We start from the raw sequence: 22,227 nt of genomic DNA, 5'->3' as shown, positions 1-22,227 counted from the left end.
ACATCACTAATTATTAGAGAAATACAAATCAAAACTACAATGAGGGCTTCCCTGGTGGCGCAGTGGTTAAGAACCCGCCTGCCAATGCAGGGGACACGGGTTCGAGCCCTGGTCCGGGAAGATCCCACGTGCCTTGGAGCAACTAAGCCTGTGTGTCACAACTACTGAGCCTGCGCTCTAGAGCCCACAAGCCACAACTACTGAGCCCTAGAGCCTGTGCTCCACAACAAGAGAAGCCACTGCAGTGAGAAGCCCCCGCACCAGAACGAAGAGTAGCCCCTGCTCACCGCAACTACAGAAAGCCCACGCACAGCAACAAAGACCCAGTGCAACCAAAAATAAATAATAAATAAATTAAACAAAAAAACTACAATGAGATATCACCTCACACCAATGCAAATGGCCATCATCAAAAAGCCTACAAACAATAAATGCTGGAGAGGGTGTGGAGAAAAGGGAACCCTCCTACATTGTTGGTGGGAATGTAAATTGGTCAGTCACTACGGAGAACAGTATGGAGGTTCCTTATAAAACTAAAAATACAGAGAAAACCATGGTCCAAAGGGATACATACATCCCAATGTTCATTGCAGCGCTGTTTACAATAGGCAAGACATGGAAACTACCAAAATATCCATCAACAGTTGAAAAGATAAAGAAGATGTGATACAATGCAGTATTACTCAGCCATTAAAAAGGATGAAATAATGTCATTCGCAGCAACCTGGATAGACCTGGAGATGATCATACTTAGTGAAGTAAGTTAGACAGGGAAAGACAAATATCACATGATACTGCTTACATGCAGAATCTTAAAAAAATAAGATTCAAATGAACTTATTTACAAAACAGAAACAGACTCACAGAAAACAAACTTATGGTTACCAAAGGGGAAAGGTACCGGGGATGGATAAATTGGGAGTTTGGGATTGACATATACACACTACTGTATCTAAAATTAAAAAAAAAAAACCAACAAGGACCTACTGTATAGCACTGAAAACTCTACTCAATATTCTGTAATAACCTAAATGGGAAAAGAATTTGAAAAAGAATAGATATATGTATAACTGAATCACTATGCTGTATACCTGAAATTAACACAACATTGTAAATCAACTATACTCCACTATAAAATAAAAATTAAATAATAATCACTTTATTAATTAGTTAATTAAAAAATATAAACAATGGTTTACTGATGGAGGCAGCTTTATACATGAAGGGGTAAGGCCGGCAGGTTATGCCAGAGTCAGCCTGTGGACAACTGTTGAGTCTGGAGCTCTATCCTCTCACACTTCCACCCAAAAGACTGAGTTGATCGCCTTGACCAGAGCACTCCAGCTAGGAAAGGAATTAAGAATCAATATACAGGGCTTGGGCTTCCCTGGTGGTGCAGTGGTTGAGAATCCACCTGCCGATGCAGGGGACACGGGTCCCCGGTCCGGGAAGATCCCACATACCGCAGAGTGGCTGGGCCCGTGAGCCATGGTCTCTGAGCCTGCGCGTCCGGAGCCTGTGCTCCGCAATGGGGAAAAAAAAAAAATACAGGGCTTCCCTGGTGGCGCAGTGGTTAAGAATCCGCCTGCCAATGAAGGGGACACGGGTTCGAGCCCTGGTCTGGGAAGATCCCACATGCCGCGGAGCAACTAAGCCCATGCGCCGCAACTACTGAGCCTGTGCTCTAGAGCCTGCGGGCCACAACTACTGAAGCCCGCGTGCCTAGAGCCCCTGATCCGCAACAAGAGAAGCCACCGCAATGAGAAGCCCGCGCACCACAACGAAGAGTAACCCGCACTCGCCGCAACTAGAGAAAGCCCGCATGCAGCAACAAAGACCCAACTCAGCTAAAAATAAAAAACAAATAAATTTATTTAAAAAAAAAAAAGAATCAATATACATACCGATTCCAAGTATGGATTATTTGTGCTACATGCCCAGGCTGCCATATGGAAAGAAAGGGGATTACTAACAGTCAAAGGATCCACTATAAAACAGCAGGCAGAAATTCTAGAACTCCTAGAAGCATTCCAGCTTCCAAAGGAGGCTGCAGGTGTCACCAAAGGGGCAACATCTGCCTTACAAGGGGAAACACCCTGGCCAAAAAGCCTGCTAAGACTGCCGCCAAGAACAGTCGGTCCTACAAGCTGCAGCTCTCAGGCCTGACAGCACCCCCTTCCCAACAGCGCCATCTTATACACCTGAAGAACTCGAGTGGGCTAAACATAGGGGACTGGAAAGAGACCTCTCAGGGTGGCTGACAAAAGATAACAAGCTTCTCATTCCCGGGGCCGAGCAATGGAAAATAACTAAGTACTTCAACGAGTCCTTTCACTTAGGGTGGCTCCCTACTGAAACTAGTTACTCAGTTGTTCATGGGCAAGGGACCATCCCAAACTGTTAAAAATGTCACCAGGGCTTGCAAGCTTTGTGCCCGCCATGCCCTAGGAAGCCACCCCATACCTCCACCGCTAACTTGGCCCATACAACATCGGGGAACCTAGCCAGGGGAAGATTGGCAAATGGACTTGACCCAAATGCTCCCACGTAGGGGATGGAAACACCTATTGGCATTCATAGACACCTTTACAGGGTTGATAGAAGCTTTCCCTACTAGGACTGAAAAGGCAATAGGAGTATCCAAATTTCTGCTTAAAGAGATAATTCCGAGATTCGGGTTACCCCAAAGCTTACAGTGATAACGGACCTTCTTTCGCTGCCAAGGTGACCCAACAGCCTTCCTCAGCTCTAGGTATTCACTACCACCTCCAGTCTTCCTGGAGGCCCCAATCCTTAGGCAAAGTAGCAAAAGCAAATCATGCTCTAAAAGAATGCTTGCAAAAAAAAAAACCCCAAAAAAAACACACTTGCTGAGCTATGCCAAGAGACTTCAGAAACCTGGATCTCTGTCCTGCCTGTAGCCCTTCTATGGACCAGGATGGCCCCAAAGAGAATTTTAAAACTTAGCCCATTTGAGACCTATGGGAAGCCCCCCACCTTTTTTTTTCGGTCATGCCACACAGCTTGTGGGTTCTTAGTTCCCAGACCAGGGATTGAACCCAGGATCTCAGCAGTAACAGCCTAACCACTAACTTCACCACTGGACTGCCAGGGAAGGACCACTGGGAGGCCCTTTTTGACTTCAGATCTCGTTTGTTGAGGAAACCCACAAATGGGTCTCCCACACTGTTAGCTTGAGCCAAGTTCAAAAGGTCCTCCAAGTATATGGAAACAAAGCGCTGCCCACCCTCACAAAGGAGAGGTTGCGGTCTCCATCCAGTCAGGGCACTTTGTCCTACTAAAAACTTGGAAGGAAGGGTCCCCTGAGGACTAGATACAACCAAAATGGACGGGACCATATCAAGTGTTACTAAGTACCCCAACTGCTGTCAAGCTATAGGGAGTTACTAATTGGGTTCATCTGTCTAGAACAAAACCTGTATCTTATAAGTCCCAACAGGAACCAAAAGAGACCTACTCCTGTGAGCCCATGGAAGACCTCAGATACCTTTCCAACAACAAATAAGTGACTTCACGTGGCTGAGGTGGGTTGGCCTAGTCATCCTTGTGTTTCTGACTATCATGCTCTTATTCTGCCGCTTTTCAGAACCCCCTCCCCCTGGTAAACATCTTCTTTGCCCCTGCTAGGTCTGAAAGAAAAAATACGGTAATGTGATGTCAAAAGCCATCATACTAGTAGGACTTCTGACGAAGGTCGCAGCTCGGAATGGGAAAATCATGCTTTAGTAAACATATCTAAAATAGTTGCCCTGGGAGAAAAACTAGTTAATTGCCGGGCTTGCCATAAAAACCCTAGCTTACAACAGTTGTTTCAGGTATAAATAGGTACATACAAGAGCTTTACCAATTCAAACACATGGAAACCACCCCCACAGCTGATACGAGTGTGACGGGTGATACCCCCATCAGGCCCGATACCTTGCCTACGTTTTAACTCTTTTTAAAAAGGTGACATAACTTCTCCTTTAATCGTGGCTACTTTTGTTACCCAGAAAACCAGTCAAGCTTCCAATGTCACTACACCTCTAATGGTTCTCTTGGCTATGGTGAGCCTCTTTGGAACAATCCCTGGGCACCAGAGGGTAATATCACCACAGCGTTGTGGAACCTGGACCCAAACTGCATTCCCACGAATGCCTCCACTCTCTGTGCTTATAATGAAGCCCAGACACCAGGTGCCTACAGGATAGGGATGGAATGGACTAAAAACTGGGCTAGAAGTTGTCAGGCTCTATGGAAACTGTGGGTTAAACCCTTCTCACTACACCATCTCACCTAAGCCGAGGTCATGGAATACTCCTGGACTGAACTGTTTTGAATATACTAATGGGCCCTTGTCCCCACATTGTGTTCATTAACTTTTCTCTTCCATGGATCTGGATGGCTGCTTCCTTGCTAAATTCTTCTGTTCCCAGATCTCTTATTGCACCTTCAAGATACACCTGGATACATGGCACTCCCCAGAAGGAGGGCCCAAAGACAAGGGCACCCCAGGGTAATTCGGCCCCTATGTAAATGCTTATCCTTATATAATGTGTGGCATGAGGGAGCCTGTATATTAGGACATTTGGTCCCATTCACTGTCACAATACATAATAATACTCAAAATCGTCCCAGGATTAATATTGGCAAGAATAGGACTGGCAGGGGGATTGGCAACTCCATGGGAGGCTTTGCCTACCATGAGGTAACCCTAGAAAACCTAACCAACACTTTAGAGAACCCAGCCCTGACCACTGGAAATGCCCTAAATAGACTTTCAACTTCTTTAAACTCAGTGGCCAATGTGGTTATGGACAATAGATTGGCCTTGGATTACTTGCTGGATGAGCAGGGTGGCGTTTGTGCAGTCATAAACAGAACCTGCTGCACCTGTGTCAGTAATTCAGGCCAGATTGAGATGGACATCAAAAAGATTTACGAACAAGCAACATGGTTACACCGCCACAACCAGGGGTCAGACCCTAATGCCATCTAGTCCACCATTAAGAGTGCCCTCCCTAGCCTTACTTGGACCCTGAGTAACAGCCATCCTCCTCCTCCTCCTCCTCTTTGGACTCTGCCTCCTTCACCTCTTGGTAAAGTTCATGTTTTCCAGGTTACAATTATTCCACATCAAAATGATGGTTAGGGGAATTCCCTGGTGGTCCAGTGGTTAGGACTTTGTGCTCTCACTGCTGAGGGCCTGGGTTCGATCCCTGATTGGGGAACTAAGATTCCACAAGCTGTGCATGGCGCAGCCAAAAAAAAAATGATGGCTAGGCAAGGATTCCAGCCCATACCGCCCTATGACTTAAAACAAGAAGCTGTCCTGCCCCTGGGATCCCTACACTAGGCATCCAGAAATTTCTACTCCCTGACAGGCAAGGTCAATGACCGTACTCGGCCCTGAAGCAGCCAAAGAAGACAGACCATCACCTTTCTGCTTCCCATAAGAATATGGAAGTAAAATCTCTGGTGGGGGAATGGGACAGGAGGAAAAGGGGCAGAACACAAACGCTAGATAAGTGAAGAGGGGGCACAGCTGTTGGGATGCAATTAAGTCCAAATAGAACCAGCTGAAACCATGGTGGCTTCGAGAATAGTCTGGTCATTGACCTTTAGCTCATTATAACGTCATCGTAATACTCAAGATCACTCCCTCTTACGCTGCGATAGTTCTGAGACGACCGGAAAATGTCAAAAAGTGAACAGTGGCCCAATTCCTGGAAAATCCCCCACTTCCCTGAAATAGCAAAAATATTCGTCCCACTCCTTAGCGTATGAAATTACTTAGCCCATAAAAACCTACAACCCCATGCCCCGGGGCTGCTCTCACTTTCCCAGAGGGTCCACATTCTACCTATGGAGTGTGTATCCTGCTAAATAAACCCGCCTTTGCTTTTCTCTGGTTCGTTCTTGAATTCTTTCCGGCGAGAAGCCAAGGACCCTCACTTGGCAGTGGTCTGTCCTAAGGACTCTTGGGGGTCTCAGGATGTGACATTTCCCTCTCCTGAAACAATTAGAGGCCTCTGCCCTCCCCGTGAATCTTGATTAGGGCTGGGGCAGGGATAGGCTCTCTCCCCAGCGCTGGTTTACCACTCCCTGCTAAATTCTAAGAGTCTCTGGGAAGGCATGAGGCTGAGGTCCCTCTCCAGGACAGCCTAGCAGGCACTGGACAGCACAGTCCATAGCGACCCATTTAATGGGGTCCCCCTCATATTCCCCAGCCTCAGTACAGCATTAGCCTGGGATGCATGGACACACCTGTCTAGGCCCTGGAAGGTCAGGGCTCCACAGGCCCTCAGGGGGCCATTTGTCCCTCCCCCGCCTCCAGGCCCTGCTGCCTGCAAACCTTTGTTTTTCCAACAGGAGGCAAGTGGAACTTCTGGCCTGTGTGTTCTGTGTGAGTCCAGGAGACACAAACACAAGCTGCTAGGCAATGAGTGCAACGCAGTGATTCGGTAATTAGGTAATTAATCCGTCCCGCACCAGGGGCCACATCGGGATGTTTACCCGCCTCCCAGGAGCTCACAGGCCAACGGAGTGAGGGAAGAGGAAACTACAGGGATTTGCCCTCCCGCGTGCCGGCTCTGTTCTAGGCACACATCACCTTATATCAGCCTCACGGGAAGGGAACTTTCTCCCTGTTTTTTGGGACACAAAGCAGACTTACCAGGAGAAAAAGGCGCTGAGCCTGGAAGCTGAGCTGTGATCCTGCAGGCGGTGGGGAGGGAGCCCTCAGAGGCCCAGGAGCAGGGCGTAGGCCAGGTGGGGGTCCCTGAGGCACTCACAGCACCTGCCCCTCCTGTTGGTGCTGCAGCCGGTGCGGGGGTATCTGCTCTGGCCTCTTCCAGACCTGCAGCCTTGGCACTGGCTTTGCCCCGCAGCCTCCGCTGTAGCCTCTCGGTGTTCCCGGAACTCCAAAGCGGAGGAGCAGAACCCGCTCATCCAGCACCTACCCCGCTCCACGCCAGGCTGGGCACACCTCTCGGCGCATCACGTGCCGCTGAAGCGCCTCCTCCAACGCAGAGACCACCTCCTCCACCTGCTCAGAGAGATGGGGAGTGAATTCAGCTGTGGCCACCTGATCCTGCTGGACCTGGGAGAGTGGTGCTGGGGGCAGGGAGCCTCCTACAGAGCCCAGCTCACCTGCCTGGGCTCAGAGCCCACTCTGGAGGGCTACACAGATCCACGCAGATGGGCTCGGTGTCCTGTGGGCTCAGACATCCTGAGACGCAGCCCAGAAAACCCCGTGCAATATATACAATGGAATAGTACTCAGTTATAAAAAAGAATGAAATAATGCCGTCTGCAGCAACATGGGTGGACCTAGAGATTATCATACTAAGTGAATAAGTCAGAGAAAGACAAATATCATATATCACACATGCAGAATCTAAAATATGGCACAAAATGAATTTATTTACAGAAGAGAAACAGATTCATAGACAAAGAGAACAAATTTATGGTTACCAAAAGGGAAAGGGGGTGGGAGAGGGATAAATTAGGAGTTCGGGATTAGCAGATAAAAACTACTACGTATAAAATATATAAACAGGGGCTTCCCTGGTGGCGCAGTGGTTGAGAGTCCGCCTGCTGATGCAGGGGACATGGGTTCGTGCCCCGGTCCGGGAAGATCCCACATGCCGCGGAGCGGCTAGGCCTGTGAGCCATGGCCGCTGGGCCTGTGCGTCCGGAGTCTGTGCTCCTCAACGGGAGAGGCCACAACAGTGAGAGGCCCACGTACCAGAAAAAAAAAAATAATAATAAATTTTAAAAAGAATACATATATGTATAACTCAATCACTTTGCTGTACATCTGAAACTAACACAACATTGTAAATCAACTATACTTCAATAAAAATTTTGTTTTAATAAAAAAATTTAAAAAGAAAAAGAAAACCCTGTGCAAAACAGGCTGCCTCTGGCTGAGGGCCGCAGATGCCCTCCATGTGTGGGCTGTGCAGGTCATCATAGTGGAGTTATGCCTGTAGGCGCAGGACAGCCCGGGGTTGAGCCCCAGCTCTGCCACCTACAGCTGTGTGACCTTGAGCATGTTACTAACCCTGAAAAGCCCCAGACTCCTCACTGGGAAAATGGGGGGGAATGTCAGACCAGTACCTCAGAGATTTAGATGGGCAGTGCAGGGCAAACAGAAGGCAAGGCTGGCCCTTGGCTTGGGGTCTCCAGGCTGGAGTTGGTGCTTGTTCTGTAGGTGGAAACTGCAGGGTTAAGCACGGAGGCCGCCCAGGAGGAGGTCCCCGGTGTTGGCTGTTTCTCTGCTTGCTGCGGGGTGGGGCAAGGAGTCCATTCATGCTCTGAGACTTCCCTGGGAGCCCGGCCAGCTCCGATGTGCAGGTTGGAGAGAAGTTGTCGGTCCTCCTAGGCCTTCTCTTCCGCAAACCCTGCTGGGCAAGTGTCCTGGGTTAAGGCTCAGAGAAGGCCCACAGTGGTCTCCTGACTCCCGCCCTTCTGCTCCTCTCACTGAGGGGTGTCCTCCTCGGTCCCTTGGCTGGCCACCATCTGGAGCGTCACCCGGCCTGGCACCAGGCACCTGAGAGGCTCCTGTATGCTAGGAGGTGGAATTCTGGGCATGGGAACGGAATCTAGATGTACTGCAGGATGGGGAGTCCGGGAGAGCTTCCAGGAGGAAGACTTGGGTGAGGTGACCAGCTTCAACTAGAGAAGAGGGGCAGAAGGACAACACAGCCTGGGAAAGATGAAGGGCAGGACATGCCTGGGGGATTAAGCCTCAGGCTTTGGGGGCTGCTGCTGGGACAGGGAGGTGGCTGGACTCATAGCCAGCTCTCAGCGGGCTCTGTGGGAGGTTGATGAATTCCCCACACCTCGTCAAGCTAAGATGCACAGAACAGCTCTGAGCAGGGTGGGCTGGGTGGATGTGCAGGTGGGATTTGTGGTGCCTCCTCTGGCCAGTGCAGGGATCAGGCAGCCCCGATCCTGGGCCAGTGTCTGGCATCCTCTTGCTCTGCTCAGACAGCAGGTTGCCTAAGAGAGGCAACTGGTTCAAATCCTGACACCGGCATTCTCCGTCTGTGTGGCCTTGGGCGGGTGTCCACACGGAAGCCGGGGAGAGCAACAGTACTTAAGCAGAAGTGTGACTATGGGGGCGGGAGGCACAGACAAGAAGGGCCTGTGGGGATACCCTACGGTCGTTGGTAGCTGTCTTCCTGGTACCTGGTGGGCATGCCTAGGCCTGCACCTTCCCCTCACCTTGCCCCATATAACAGATGGGGAAACTGAGCCTGGCTTGGTACCCTGACTGGCCCAAGACCACGGAAAGTCTGCACCAGAAGCTGCCTAGCTTCCTGCCCCTCAGTGTCCTAGGGCCACAGGGAACAGCCAGGCAGGCACTGGGCTAGAGGCAGAGATGAGGAAGAACAGACCTACCCCTGGGAGGCCTGCCTGTAAGGGTGCAGCCCTGCCCCCACTTCACCCCATCCTCCATTTCAGCCCTCCATCCTCACACCCTCTCTGTCCTCTGGCACCACACCCGCCCTGGGCGCTGCCACTGGTCCCAGAAGCCTCCATCCTCCCATGACTCTACTGGGCCCAGGAATTCTGCAGGGGAGGGGTGGGCAGGGACATCGAGGCCAGCAGCTTCTTTATTCCGTCCAGCTCAAGTGCACCCCGAGCCAGGCTGGGAGCACAGCTCAAGTGAGGCTGTAGCCACCACAGGTCAGCCTGACCCCAGACGGATGCCCAGAAACAGCATGAGTCTCTGGGGCAGGAGGAAAGGCACTGTGTGTGACTGCGGCAGCAGGACGTGTCACCTGTGTATCTGCTGCCACTGAGGAGGACTCTTCAGAACACTGAGAGGGAGACAGGAGCAAGTAAGAGAGAAGCAGAGAGGAAGAGAGGGAGGAGTAGGGATGCTGAGGAGGTGCAAAGCGAAGACTCCAAGCCTCCATTGTCTGGACCAGGCCTGGAGGCCCAGCCAGGACTCTGCACCCAGGATCTGGGCCCAGCCCACCTCCAGTGCTTTATTCCCAGCCAGGTGGGCAGAGAGGCCCAGGTGGAGAGAGAAAGAGGGAGAACGACAGTGCCCTGGCAGGTCCCCCGTGATCTGCTCTGTGCGGGTGCTGGATGCTGAGGCACGGGAGGTGTGGTCCTTGGGCTTTGTATGGGTGTCCTCCAGCATGTGTGTACTAGCGTGCCCCATCTGCCCCAGCGCCACCCCAGGTTTTATATCTGTAACACGTGTGTTACACAAACTGGATCGATATGTACCAGCAGCAATGACCTTCCCTCAACCATAGGCTTGGTCCACCTTCCACACCAGCTTCCATGTCCACCTCACTAGGGTCCTGTACACGCACTTGATCGGTGGGCATTTCATCCCGTGACACCCCCATTAAGGATTCTGCTGTCACAGATGCCCTTGCTAGAAGGATGCTTATGAGCAGCAGGACATACCCTGGGAGTGTGTTGAGGTCCCTCTGTGAGCGTTGTGCATGTGTGCCGTTAGAATTATTGATGCTCCGTGACTCTGGGCCTTGGCTCCTAGTCTGTAAAACAGGGAATAATACTTGTGTACACCTCATAGGGTCATGAGAATTAAATGCAATGGGAGAGTGGCCAGGAAGCCAAGCTCAGCCTTGTCTGGGGCACAGCAAGAGCTGTGCTCCTTGGGTTTCTTTTATGGTTGCTATTATTGTCGTGTGCCTATTCTGTCCCCCGAGGGGCCGGACCAGCTCAGTGTGGGGTCCCGCTGCTGGCAATGCCCCTCCCAACCACCAGAGTGGGGACTTTTCTGGGGAAGGCTGCCCAGGGCTGCTCTGCACTGGTTCAGAGGCAGCCAGTTCACGAGCCAGTTCAGCTTATCTCCTGAGGATTGGAGGTCTGTCTGTAACTTCCCCTGGGTTGATCTGAGGTGACACAGTGTCCGAGGATTAAAAACCCTTCCACACCTGAGGTTCCAATGCCCCCAACCAAATCCAAGGAAGGGCCCCTCCAGGTGTGGGGGACTCCCAGGGGGCTGTAGTGGTGGAGCTGACACAGCTGTGCCTGTCTGTCCTCCTGCCCCCCACCTCCCAACACAGGCCCCGGGGGCTGGGCTCCTTTCTGCACAACTGTTCATGCTCACTGGCTCCTTCCCCAGGCCCTGGGACCCTTCCCTGCACAATCCAGACCCCTCTCCCTGCCCAGCATGTCTCAGGCTAAATAGTACCCAGAACCCACGAAGGTGGTCATGGGCAGAAAGGCTCTCAAAAGCCACCCAGGCCCCCAGGCCTGCCAGATGAATTCCAAGACTCCCAGAGTGTCCCCTCTTACCCTTCATGTAGCACAGACTTTCCAGAAAAGTATCTGGCTGGTTCTGGGTCAAATCTACTGCCCTGGACATTGGGGCAGAGAAAAGAGATCTGGGGTTCATCCCCCAGACCAGCCCTGGTCCCTGCAGTACCCTGAACACACCAACACTTAGTGACCCCGATGGTGAGGGCTGCAGGGCTGCACAAGTGTCCACCATGGGGTAATGACAAGTGAGGCTCCCAGCCCATGAGAGGGGTCTCCTTGCTCCTTCCTCCCCCTCCTCCCTCCTTTCTCCCCCTCCTCCCATCCTCTACAGTCCAAGGTCTGGGTTCTTCTCTCTGCTCCCAAAGGTGGCACCGTCTTTTCTGAGGGAACCACCGTGAGGAGCCAGTAGGTGGTGGGCAGATGTGTCCCTGGCAGGGAGGTACCAAAACCAGTGTGTACAGCCCCCAGAGAGGGACTGACCAGCTCCAGGGACTTATAGAGGGGATATGTCATGATTTATGCTCTTGTGTTTGCTCATTTTTTACTTATTTGCTCAGAAATATTTATTGAGCCCCACTGAGTGCCAAGGTAGGGAAGTGGGGTGAGCAGAGCAGCCTAGGGGGTTCTGACAGTTTGGGGTATCAGCTTTTAGCTGGGCAGAGGGATCCCAGAGCTGTCCTCCATCTAGTGGGTTTGTTCTGGCCTCTGCCAGGCACCCAAAGCCCCTCTGGGCAGACAGTGCTCTGGATGCAGCTCTGAGAACCCCACGTTCAAACCCTACTTGGGCCACTTCCCAGCGGTTCGGCCATGGGCTGGTACCCTCACCTCTCTGGGCATTGCCTCCCTCTGGAAAAGGAGGACAAGGCAATGCCTGGTCCCCAGGGTAGAGGGGACAGGACACAGGCCATGCAGGCAACACCTGGGACATAGGAAGTGCCCAGTGACACAGCACCACGTGGATTTCCCCTCCTACCCTGTGCAGGAGGCCGAGGGCAGGGTCAGGACACCATGTTCGCTCCCTCTGACAAGAGCAGCCCAAAGCCCACTCCCTCAGGCCTGTTTCCCCATCTGTGAAGAGGTGAGGCAGAATCACAGGGGCCCTGCCATACGGAACATGAAGAGGAAACACACCCCACTCCCAACCATAGCCCAGCTCCTTGTCCCCGGAGGGCATCAGGTTTTTCCATGAGGTGAGACAGCCAGATGTCTTGGCCAGCAAGCATAGGGGAGGGGTCTGGGTGGCAGGGGGTGGAGTGGGGACATGGCTCTTCCATGCCCTCTGAGTGACCCTAGATTATCTCCTCCAGACAGCTCCTTCCGACAACTCTGCCCTCTGGGCTAATGCTTATCTCCGTGATAAATGGCCCCACTGCCCTGACAGAGGAAGAGCTGTCTGTGTCCTTCAGAGCCCTCTATATTGGGCAGGGCACAGCCGGGTGAGGACTTGGGCCTCAGCACGTCAGCACCATGGTGGCCGAAGATCCTAGGCCGCTGACCCAAGAGTCTTGCCCGGTGGAATGGGGGCTCTGGTCCCAGGGAGGCTGGCTGTCTCACTGCCGGTTGTCTGTCTGGTTAAGGCCCTTGGGGACTCTGGTCTGAAGCAGGAGAAAGGTCGGGTCTTGGGGATTTTGAGGGGAAGGCAAGGCCCTGTTCTCACAAGGTGCTCACCGTTTTCTCCCAGAGCCCCCCAGCCCCTACGTGCCCCATACCTGACATGCACATACACAGCGGGACACCCTAACCATGACCTGGCAGCAGAGAGGGGCTGCTTTAACCTGTACATGACCCTAATGTGACCGCTGGCAGACACTGGCTGCGGGCTGGGTCCCACGCACAGGCTGTGGAGTGGCATCCCGTGGAAGAGGTAGCATGAGCAGGGAAGGTGGTGAGCCTGTCTCTGCAGGGTCCTTTGGCGTACCCCAGCTCTAACAGCTGCTTGAACGCTGTCCCAGGGAGGGGGTGTGACCGGCCCAGGCCCCCACCAGAAAAAATGGAATCTCCAGGGCCCCGCAGGACAGGGTCAGGCTGTGCCTCTTTGCTGACAGAGATGTGCTCAGAGATTGTACATCCCACAGGAGGAAATGTCTTTCCTTCCCTTTGGTTCAGGGCCAAAGGTCGGGTCCATTGATTCCGCTTTTCCTCCTGGCTTCAGCCTGATGCCGATACGGGCAAAAGCAGGCCGTCTGTCCACAACCAGATCCTCAGTGCTCAGCCAACCCTTGGCTCTGAAGAAATGTCTGTTGATGAATGAATCTTGGCTCCACATGAATCTTTGATACTCTAGGTTCTTGCATCCAAATATAATGTTTCATTGAAAAAAAAATCTGCACTTATTTAGTGCTGAGGTGGCTCCCAACACACGGCCAGTGTCCCTGTTATTGCTGTTAACTTCAGGGCTGCCCTGAACCAGCCACTGCCAGTGACTTTGGGGGCAGGCGTGGGGGTAACTACATTTTAGGGGGCCGTGTAACCATCTTTGCAACATTCTCAGCGTGTGGGTATGAACATGCATTTAAATCTTACTAGATTTTTGTGATGTTTGTGCCCAAACTTAACTTTCTATTAATAGAAAAACATGTGGGTTTTACATGTTACTCATCATTCAACATATATTGACTAAACACATCCTCTGGGCTCCTCTGGGGTGAGACGACAGGATCCAGCAGTGGCCAAGAGAAACCTGGCCTGCTCTGGGTCCTGTGTCCCCAAAGGAATAAGCACACAATTAAAGACCTGATCACAAGTGCCATGAATGCTCTGAGGAGCAGTGTAGGGGGCTCTACAGGGACAGGTACCAGGGGGCTGTCGTGATCTAGAGGCCGGGAAAGCTACCCACAGAGAGGGCTGGAAGCTGACTCTGAAGAGTGAGTAGGCGTTAGCAAGTGTAAAGGAAGGGGACATTTTCCAGGCAGAGAGAACAACCTGGACAAAGGCCAGATGGCCAGAGAGACCATTAAACCCTGAGTGTTCACTGCAGCTGAGTGGAGGAGGGAGTTGAGCTCCAGGGAGAGGCTGGACCAGAGTACACAGGCCCTCTGGGGGCCAGCAAAAGGGAGCCGTGGGAGGTCAAGCAGAAGGAACAGGAGGCCAGAGGTGACCTCTAGAGGTCCCTTTCTAGCTACTGGGTAGAAGTGGGTTATGTAGGATTTCACTCCCCAAAGTCTGGAGCTGATTTTGCTGGTACGGCCGGGGATACAGGTTTTTTATTGCGCTCTGTTGTCTCCTCCGTGCCTGTCCAGACCACGGGCTCTCAGCGGCAGGGGCGGGTCTGTGTCTAATTCATTTCTGAGGGCCCAGCGCCGTCACAGGGCCAGACATATAGCAGGGGCTAAACAGAAGCCTGCTGAGTGAGGGCGCGCACTGACCTGGTGCCCCACCTGTCTGCCCAGTGCTGCCCATGGAACTGTCAGGCCTGACTCTACCCACTAGCTTATGTCCTCAGCCGAGCTGGGCCGGGCCCTGCAGGATGTGCTGGACAACAGGCCGTGCATCCAGGAAGCAGACTTCGTGCCTTTCCTCACGCTCCCACGCTGGCTGCCAGCCGGGGAAGCTCCAGCCCGGAAGCCCTCCCAGCCATCAGGCTCAGAAGTACAGGCACCATCTACCGGGGCCAGATCAGGTCTAGTGCCGTGCAGCCTGCAGCCCAGGGTCCCACCTACAGATACCACCCTGGCCCCAGCCTCACCTCAAGCAGCTGAAGCGAAGATCAGAGGTCCTGGGTGGGGTGGAGATTGGGATGCAGAGAACCTTGGGTGAGACTGGAGGGGAGCAGCACTGCCTACTCAGGGAAAACTGCTCACCAGCTACAGCTGGGCCAATTCACCAGACGCAGACAGGAAGCCGTGATTTCTCCATCCCAGGAGGTGTGCAAGCAAGACCAGAAGCTGGAGGAACTCGCAGGTCCTCTCTCCACCCTGCTGTAAGAACCCCCCACCAAGCATCCTCTCTCCACCGAGCCCCAAAAGTCACCCCTTCCTGCTCCTGGGGGACCATCACTGTGGCTGTGTGGCCTCAAAGTCTCTCCTCCCCACCTCACTTGCCTCTTCTGTGACACAAGAGTGGGCGAGCTCAGGAGGTGTTTTCCTTTCATTCTCTGCTCTCAGCACCACACAATGATCGCATTTATTCTCAAGATCCATAATAATTTTCTTCTAAAACAAAAACATGAAGAGTTCCAAACCAATTAGCGAAAACACAGGAAGGCACCTTAATTTCAGGACACAAAAAAATACCATCAGGCTCCCGTGTTTTCCTTGTGGTAAACTGGATTGTTTCTTCAAAGGCCCGAAGCTGTCTGGAAGGGGTAGGGGTGGGAGGGACGCCAATGTGGGAGGTCCAGGACCCCCTCTTCTGCCCCCACATCCCTTCATACCTACCAGGAGCCCTCGGGGTGGGGCCATGGTCCAACTGTGCTTCTGCACACACACACACACACACCCGTCCTCCTCCACTCCTGGGATCACAGGCCTCCTCTTCCCTTGTACTTCTGACGAAATCCAATCCCCCAGCATGGTTGACAAGGCCCCTGGATCTGAACCAACCAGTGCCTCCACCCACTTCTTAATGCCCCTCCCTCACTCTCTGCTCCTGGCCTTTGCACTGGATGTTCTTTCCCCCCTGAACTCTCTTCCCCTGGCTAAGGACACATGCATCCTTTGGGACTTAGCTTATATACCCCTTCCTCCAGGAAGGTCTCCCTGACCTCATCAAGGGTTCCCAGGGCCACTTGTACATACCCTGCCACAGGCCTGCTCATTCTGACATGTACCTTCCTGGTCACATGTCTGTCACCTCCATTGCCACTCAGTGTCTCAAGGCCCAGCACAATGCCTGGCATAGAGAATGTGCCCAGTAGGTGTTTGATGAATAAATGAATGATCCTCAAAATGCCCTCAGAACCCTAAGCTGGGCTTGACTGAATGTTCTGGTTCCAAGCTCACTGTCAAACCCCAGGAGGGCAAAGCCTTGCCCTGAGCCTGAATGCAGGTCTGGGACCTGGGGATCCCTGCACCCTGGGGTGGGAGGGTGTGTGTGCCCAGAATTCTTTCCTAACGTGGTCCTGTTATTTAGGGATGGGCCGAGAGCCCTCTGTGAGCAGGAAGCGGGAAGGAGAGCTGGGCCTCTGTTCTCCCACCCAATCCCCGATTTGGAGGACATGCAGCCTGTAATTTGGAAGGCTAATTTGGTCTGGGGTTAGAAGGGAGCGCTCTGTGTGCTGAATGATGCCATGCTCTCCCAGGGGAGGAAGTGTCCTCTCCTCAGCTCTCAGGCACAGGCCACGCTGCTCCTGCATAGCCCCTGAGGCCTGGGCAGAGACCCCTAGACCATTGGGTAGCCAGCCCTCAGCCAGAGGAGAGGGAGAGAGGGAGAAACCTGGGGTCCAGTCCCCTTAGCCACTGACTGCCCAGACAAGGGTTACCTTGGGTCAGTGGGCCCCAGACGTCAAAAAGAACCAACGGAGGGTCCCCAAGGACGAGGGCCTCAGAGCGCCCCAGACAGCTGCTCAGGAGAAACACTGGGGAAATGGGCACTGTGATCACTTGGCCCAGAAGCCACAGTCCCCAGCAATCCCCCACTCCTGCTGCTGCCTGAGCCCTGCCACAGAGTCACTAAACATCCCTCCAGCATGATGGGTCATCATGCTGTTTCCAGCCTCTGAACACTGTTCACCTCATCCCCTGTGAAGCCCTGTGTGACCACCAGGCTGGATCAAGATCCACTTCTGAGCTCCCACAGCGCTGTGCTTCCCACTTCACAGCACTGGGCGTTCTGCCCTATAGGTGCCTGATTGCCTCCCCCATCAGAATATGGGCTCAGTTAGGGTGGGGTCTGGTCGTGGTCCCCTTGGTGGCCCAGCCCAGGGTCTGGCTCAGCAGAGTTGGTATGACAGGACAGGCAGAGAGGCGGCTCCACTCACAGCTGTGAGGCCTTGGAGTGGCACTTCTCTGGTCCTTGGCTTGCCTGTCTGTGGATCAGGCACACAGCAGCATTTCAGTATTCGATGAACACGTGAGTGAATGAATGAGCAGCAGGTCTAGATGGTCTGCAATCCCTGCACCTCAAACCCTCCAGTTTCTCTCCTCATTCAAGCTGCAAGGCTCTCTGCCCAGGTACATGCCAGCAGGGACTGGCACTGGCCTTGGGATAAGGTGGACAAAAGCCCTAGGGACAGTCAGGGCAGGCAGGACGTGCAGGGGAGCTGAGAAGCTGGGACCTTGAGAGGGTGATGGGTGACAGAGCCTTGGGGGGGAGGGCATAAAGACTTCAGGGTGACAGATAAAGTCCCCATCCCTGAACATGCCTGGTGTTTGATGACCCCGGCCTGCCTGGGGGCAGCACCCCATCCCCAACTCACCCACACTCCAGCAGCTTCTCCCGAAACTTCTGCTCAGCCTCTAACCGTCTATCACTGGGGCTGATGATTCACACGCTCCGCACCTCTTTCCTCTTCCCAACTAATTATAGCTCCTGCGTGTTTTTCCCCCTGGAAAAATGTCTTCTTAAAAAAATATATCCCCAAGCCAGCAGTAATTAATTTGGTGAGCACCAGTGTGCAATTCAGACAGACTCTGAGGACAGGAAGGTCCCAGGTATAGGGAGAGGTCTTTTGTCCAACAGAGGAAGAGACAGATATGGGACACAGGTGGACATGGGACACTTCAAACAGCAGAAGCTCAGCCCATCCCCCGCTCTGCCTATCATGACTCCGGGGACCTTGGGGAATTACAGTCACAGTAACAGTCATGGGGACTCTATGGAGCACTACTACATGCTGGGCACAGTGCCAAGTGCCCGCCAAGTGCACTGACATTCCATCCTCTGACACCTGCTGAAGTCGGCTCTATTGGCCCCACTATGGAGAAGAGGACACGAACTCAGAACCTGCCCGGGGTCCCACAGCCGTCAGTGGTGGGGTGAAATGTGAAGCCCGTGGCACCGGTAGCGGTGGCCTGAGCAGAGGGAAGCCCAGGGCCATTAGCCCCTCAAGAGACAGGCAAGCACATGGCCCTCTGGCCTGTCTCTCCCTCACCCACCTTCTGGGAATCACAGCAGTTCCCCTGGAACTGGGCTAGAGTTGAGACCACAAGTGTTGTCTGAGCTCTTCATGGGGCCCAGCAAGCAGACAGCAGAGCAGATGTCTGAGCAGGTGCCCTGGCCAGGTGGGGAGAGGAGACACTGCCAGGACCGGGTCCTAGAGCAACAGTGACAGAAAGACTGAGACATTTGAGACTGGGTCAGGGAGCCAGACAGATATAGAGAGAGGGGCAGAGATGGAGACTAAAACAGAGAGACAGAGTCAGGTCTGAGTCAGAGCCCAGAGGACAAAGATAAACCCAGAGAGAAGAGACAGAGACACAGGGAAGGGGACTGAGCCCCAGACTGAGCAGCAGGGACAGCTGAGATGGGAGAGGACCCCAGACCTGGTGTGGCCAAGGGGCTGGTTCAGCCAGAGAACCAGAGGCCTGGAGGTCTGGGAGGGAGGGTTGAAAGGAAAGTGAGAGAAGAGAGATGGAGGCCCAAAGCCTCATGAGGTCAGGCTCGGCTGGCAGGGGCCCCAAGAAGATGGGGTAGCCATGGACACTCCAGCCTGGCGTGGGAGTTGGAAGCATAGTGCCTCCTCACCTCTATCAATCCAGGAAGACTGCCTGAGGAGGTGGCTCCAGACAGGGGGAGCACATGGGCATCAGGAGAGCTGAGGTGCATGGATCAAATGAGCAGGGGGGCCCATCCCGGGAGGGCTCCCCTGGAACGGGCTCTCTGACGCTAGTCTGTCCCCGCATCTGCACCAGCGCAGAGGCAAAGACCCTCTCGGGGGGGTTAAGGAAAATCCAGGCAAGGTTAGGCCTCTCCTTTTCTCCCGGGGAAGTGAAACCCTGGGGCTGTTTGTGTGGTCAGCCTGAGGCCAGAGGCCTCCTGCTTGTCCTGCAGAGGCACGTGCCTCCCAGCCAGGAATGGAGGCCGGCAAATTCAGAGCTTCCCCCTGAACCCAGGACACGGGCAGCCTTCCCTGCTGTCCTGGTGTCCTGGTATCAGGCTGGGACAACCCCCCCACACCTTATTCCCCACTGGCCATTTGGAAATATACCCCCTCTACCAGCCCCCAAAGCTAGGGGTCTGTCCCCCTCCTCAGATTTCTCAGGCAGGGCCAGGTCCCTCTCAGCTTAGGACAGGACTGTGCTTCCTTCCCCAGACCCTCAAGTCGGGGCCTGTCTCTCCCCTCAGACCCTCCAGGCTAAGCAAGGACCCCTCCCCCAGCCCCTTGGCCTCGCTCTGCCTTGGCAGTCCAGGAGGTGTCAACAGCCTCGCTAACCACAGGCAGACAGCCTTGGCTCCAGCCATAACCTCCCCCAACTCCTTTGGACACCTGACACGGCTGCTGCCTGCCCTGGGTCAGGGCCCAGTGCCCAGGACCCATGAGCCAGGCAGCTGTCGGGATTTCCGGCTCAGGGGGCCTCCGGGGCTGACACCTCTCAACCACTTTCTCGTCTGGACTCTCCTGGCCAAGTCTGTGCTCTTCTGGGGTTGGTGTCTGGATCCTGGAGCATCTATCATGGGAAGGGAGGGGGACACAGCAGGGAGCAGGTGGCCTTGGGTGACCTCGAGCCCAGAAGACTAGCACAGGCTCCCAGGATGTGTCCTTGAGCCCCAGGAATGAGGGAAGAAGTGGCTGACGATCCCTGTGAGGGGGGTTCACCAATGCAGGAGAAAGGTGCCCATGCAGGCCTCTCATTCTTGGTTTGGCCACCCTGGTGGGCCTGGGACACTACAGTGATCAGGGCATTTTGAGGGAAATACCTGTTTCATGGATCCCCAAGACAAACCAAGAAATCTCCTTTTGCAATGACGTAACGGGAGGCAACACAACGTAGGGTCTGGAGTCTGACAAACCAGGTCTAGCCAGCTCAGGCTCTGAGGAGATGACGGAGCCTCAGTTTCTTCACCTATAAAATGGTGCTGCCAGTAACTCCCTCCTGAGAGAATGCTGTGAATAATCGAAATTTCACACATGAAGCTCAATGAATGTGAATGGCTCTGCTTTAGGCAGCCGGGATCCCACTAGAGGCTCCGAACCTGCCCCCTCCCTGGAGCTCCCTTTCCCTTCTAGGCCCCTCTGGGCAGAAGACAAGACAGGCAGGCAGCCCTCAGCCTCTAGCCCCACTGCAGCCTGCGGCAGACCAAGCTGAGGCCTGGGGGGAAGGTGAAGGCCTAGGTGGGGCAAGGAGCCAGAAAGCCAGGCGAGTCTCCTCCTGGGTGGGACCACTGGCAGGCCCCCGGGCCACCCTCAGGTCTCTGAGCAACGGGGACTGGACTGGCTGAGTGCCTTCCTGCTCCCGCCTGGAATCCTCAGGCCACCCCAGGGTTCAGTCACCCTCTGTACCCCGACCCTGGCTCTGGCTCCCTTCCAGGCCAGCATGGACTTTGGCCCCAGCTCCTCTGACAAGCAGAGAGGGAGGACACCAGGCCCACCCCCACTGCAGACCGTTTTTAGCCCCCAAGGAACTCGGCGTCCTCCCAGCAAGGGTGCGTGGGTCTTAGCTGGGTATTAATAGCTCAGCTGGAGGAGGTGACTGGGACTTTCATAGCCAAACCCTGGAGGCCTTGCATCCTGGGCAGGCAGGGCAGCCCTCTTGTCCACATGTCCTCTGCTGGCTCTCCACCATTCCTGTCCCCCAGGGGTTCTCTCATCTCCCTCCAGCCCCCACCCCCTCACACATGCCTGGTTCCCCCCTTGTTGAATCTCCCAGTGCTCCCCTGTGGGGAGGGGGAGACCTCTGGGGTCAGGACCCCAGCTGCGGGTCAACAGCTGAGGCTGGTTCGTGACCAGGCCTTGTGGGAGATGAGAACAGAGAGGCCTGTGATAAGGCTTCCTCCTTGGCACCCTTCTCTGCCTGCTGGCCTCTCATTCCTGCTTTTGCCTCCTCCATCCTAGCTCCCCAACTGGCGGCTGTGTGGCCTTGTCCCCAGATCTCCGGCCATGCTGGGCCCAGAAGAGAGAAGAGGTGGGAAAACCTGGCTGGCAGAATGGAGGCCTGGAAAAAATGCCCGGGACGGTGCTGCTTGCACACGGCTCAGGGGGGAGCTGAGGCCTGAACTGGCTGCAGGGTCACCTCTCTGGGGCAGCCTGGGAGTGACAGGGCCCTGGGTGGTGACTGGGGACCTAGGGCCTTGGCACAGTTCCTCTCCTGTGACCCCCCACCCCCCATGCCACAGAAGCATCTCACATACCTGCCTCGACCACTCACCCTCACTGTGTTAACTCATCTGCCCCCACTCCAGGGCACACAGTCTTGAGGGTAGAAATCAGCAACATGGATGGAGCATGATCAACATGGAGGCAGGTGCTGTGATCATCCACGTTTCAGAGATAAGCAACCAAGGCTCCCATCCTGAGGGCAGGAAGCTGGGACTGGAGGCCAGGCCCCCAGCCTTGCTCTAGTGGCTTTGGACACAAGATCTGTGCCCAGTCCTTTTCAAACTCATGGTCAATTCCTGGAAGCCCCGTCTTATTTATCACAGGCATCCCTCTGTCACCGGTCCTGGCACACGTCACTTCCAGGATAGAGAAGGCAGACCTCTGAGTCTTTGAGGACCTCCTTCTCAGTTAGCTATGGCCTTCAGCACTGGACTGATTCTGACCTCTAACCTCTGACCCTACCTCAGCCTAAGGCCTGACCTTCACCCCAAACTGAGCTTAGCTCTCCATCCCCATCAAGTTCTGAGCAATAGCCCCTGCCCTCTGACCCCTGACTCCAAGTCAAGTCTGGACCTCTGACCATTGGACAAGAAGCCCAACCCTTTGATCTCTGACCTCAGCTCCCGTTTAAGTCTCAGCCCTTAGGCCCAGCTTGAATCCAGGCCACCACCTGCTGGTTCCCACCCCAGGCTGAGCCCCCAAGCCAGCCCCAGGCCTAGTCCCTGTCTCCCTTCCTGAGCCTCAGTCCTGGGCTCACCCCGACTCCCAGCTCT

This window comes from Mesoplodon densirostris, chromosome 10, assembly GCF_025265405.1.
Source record: "Mesoplodon densirostris isolate mMesDen1 chromosome 10, mMesDen1 primary haplotype, whole genome shotgun sequence".
Taxonomy (NCBI): domain Eukaryota; kingdom Metazoa; phylum Chordata; class Mammalia; order Artiodactyla; family Ziphiidae; genus Mesoplodon; species Mesoplodon densirostris.
The sequence above is the reverse complement of the archived record's forward strand: the minus strand, read 5'-3'. Positions refer to the sequence as shown.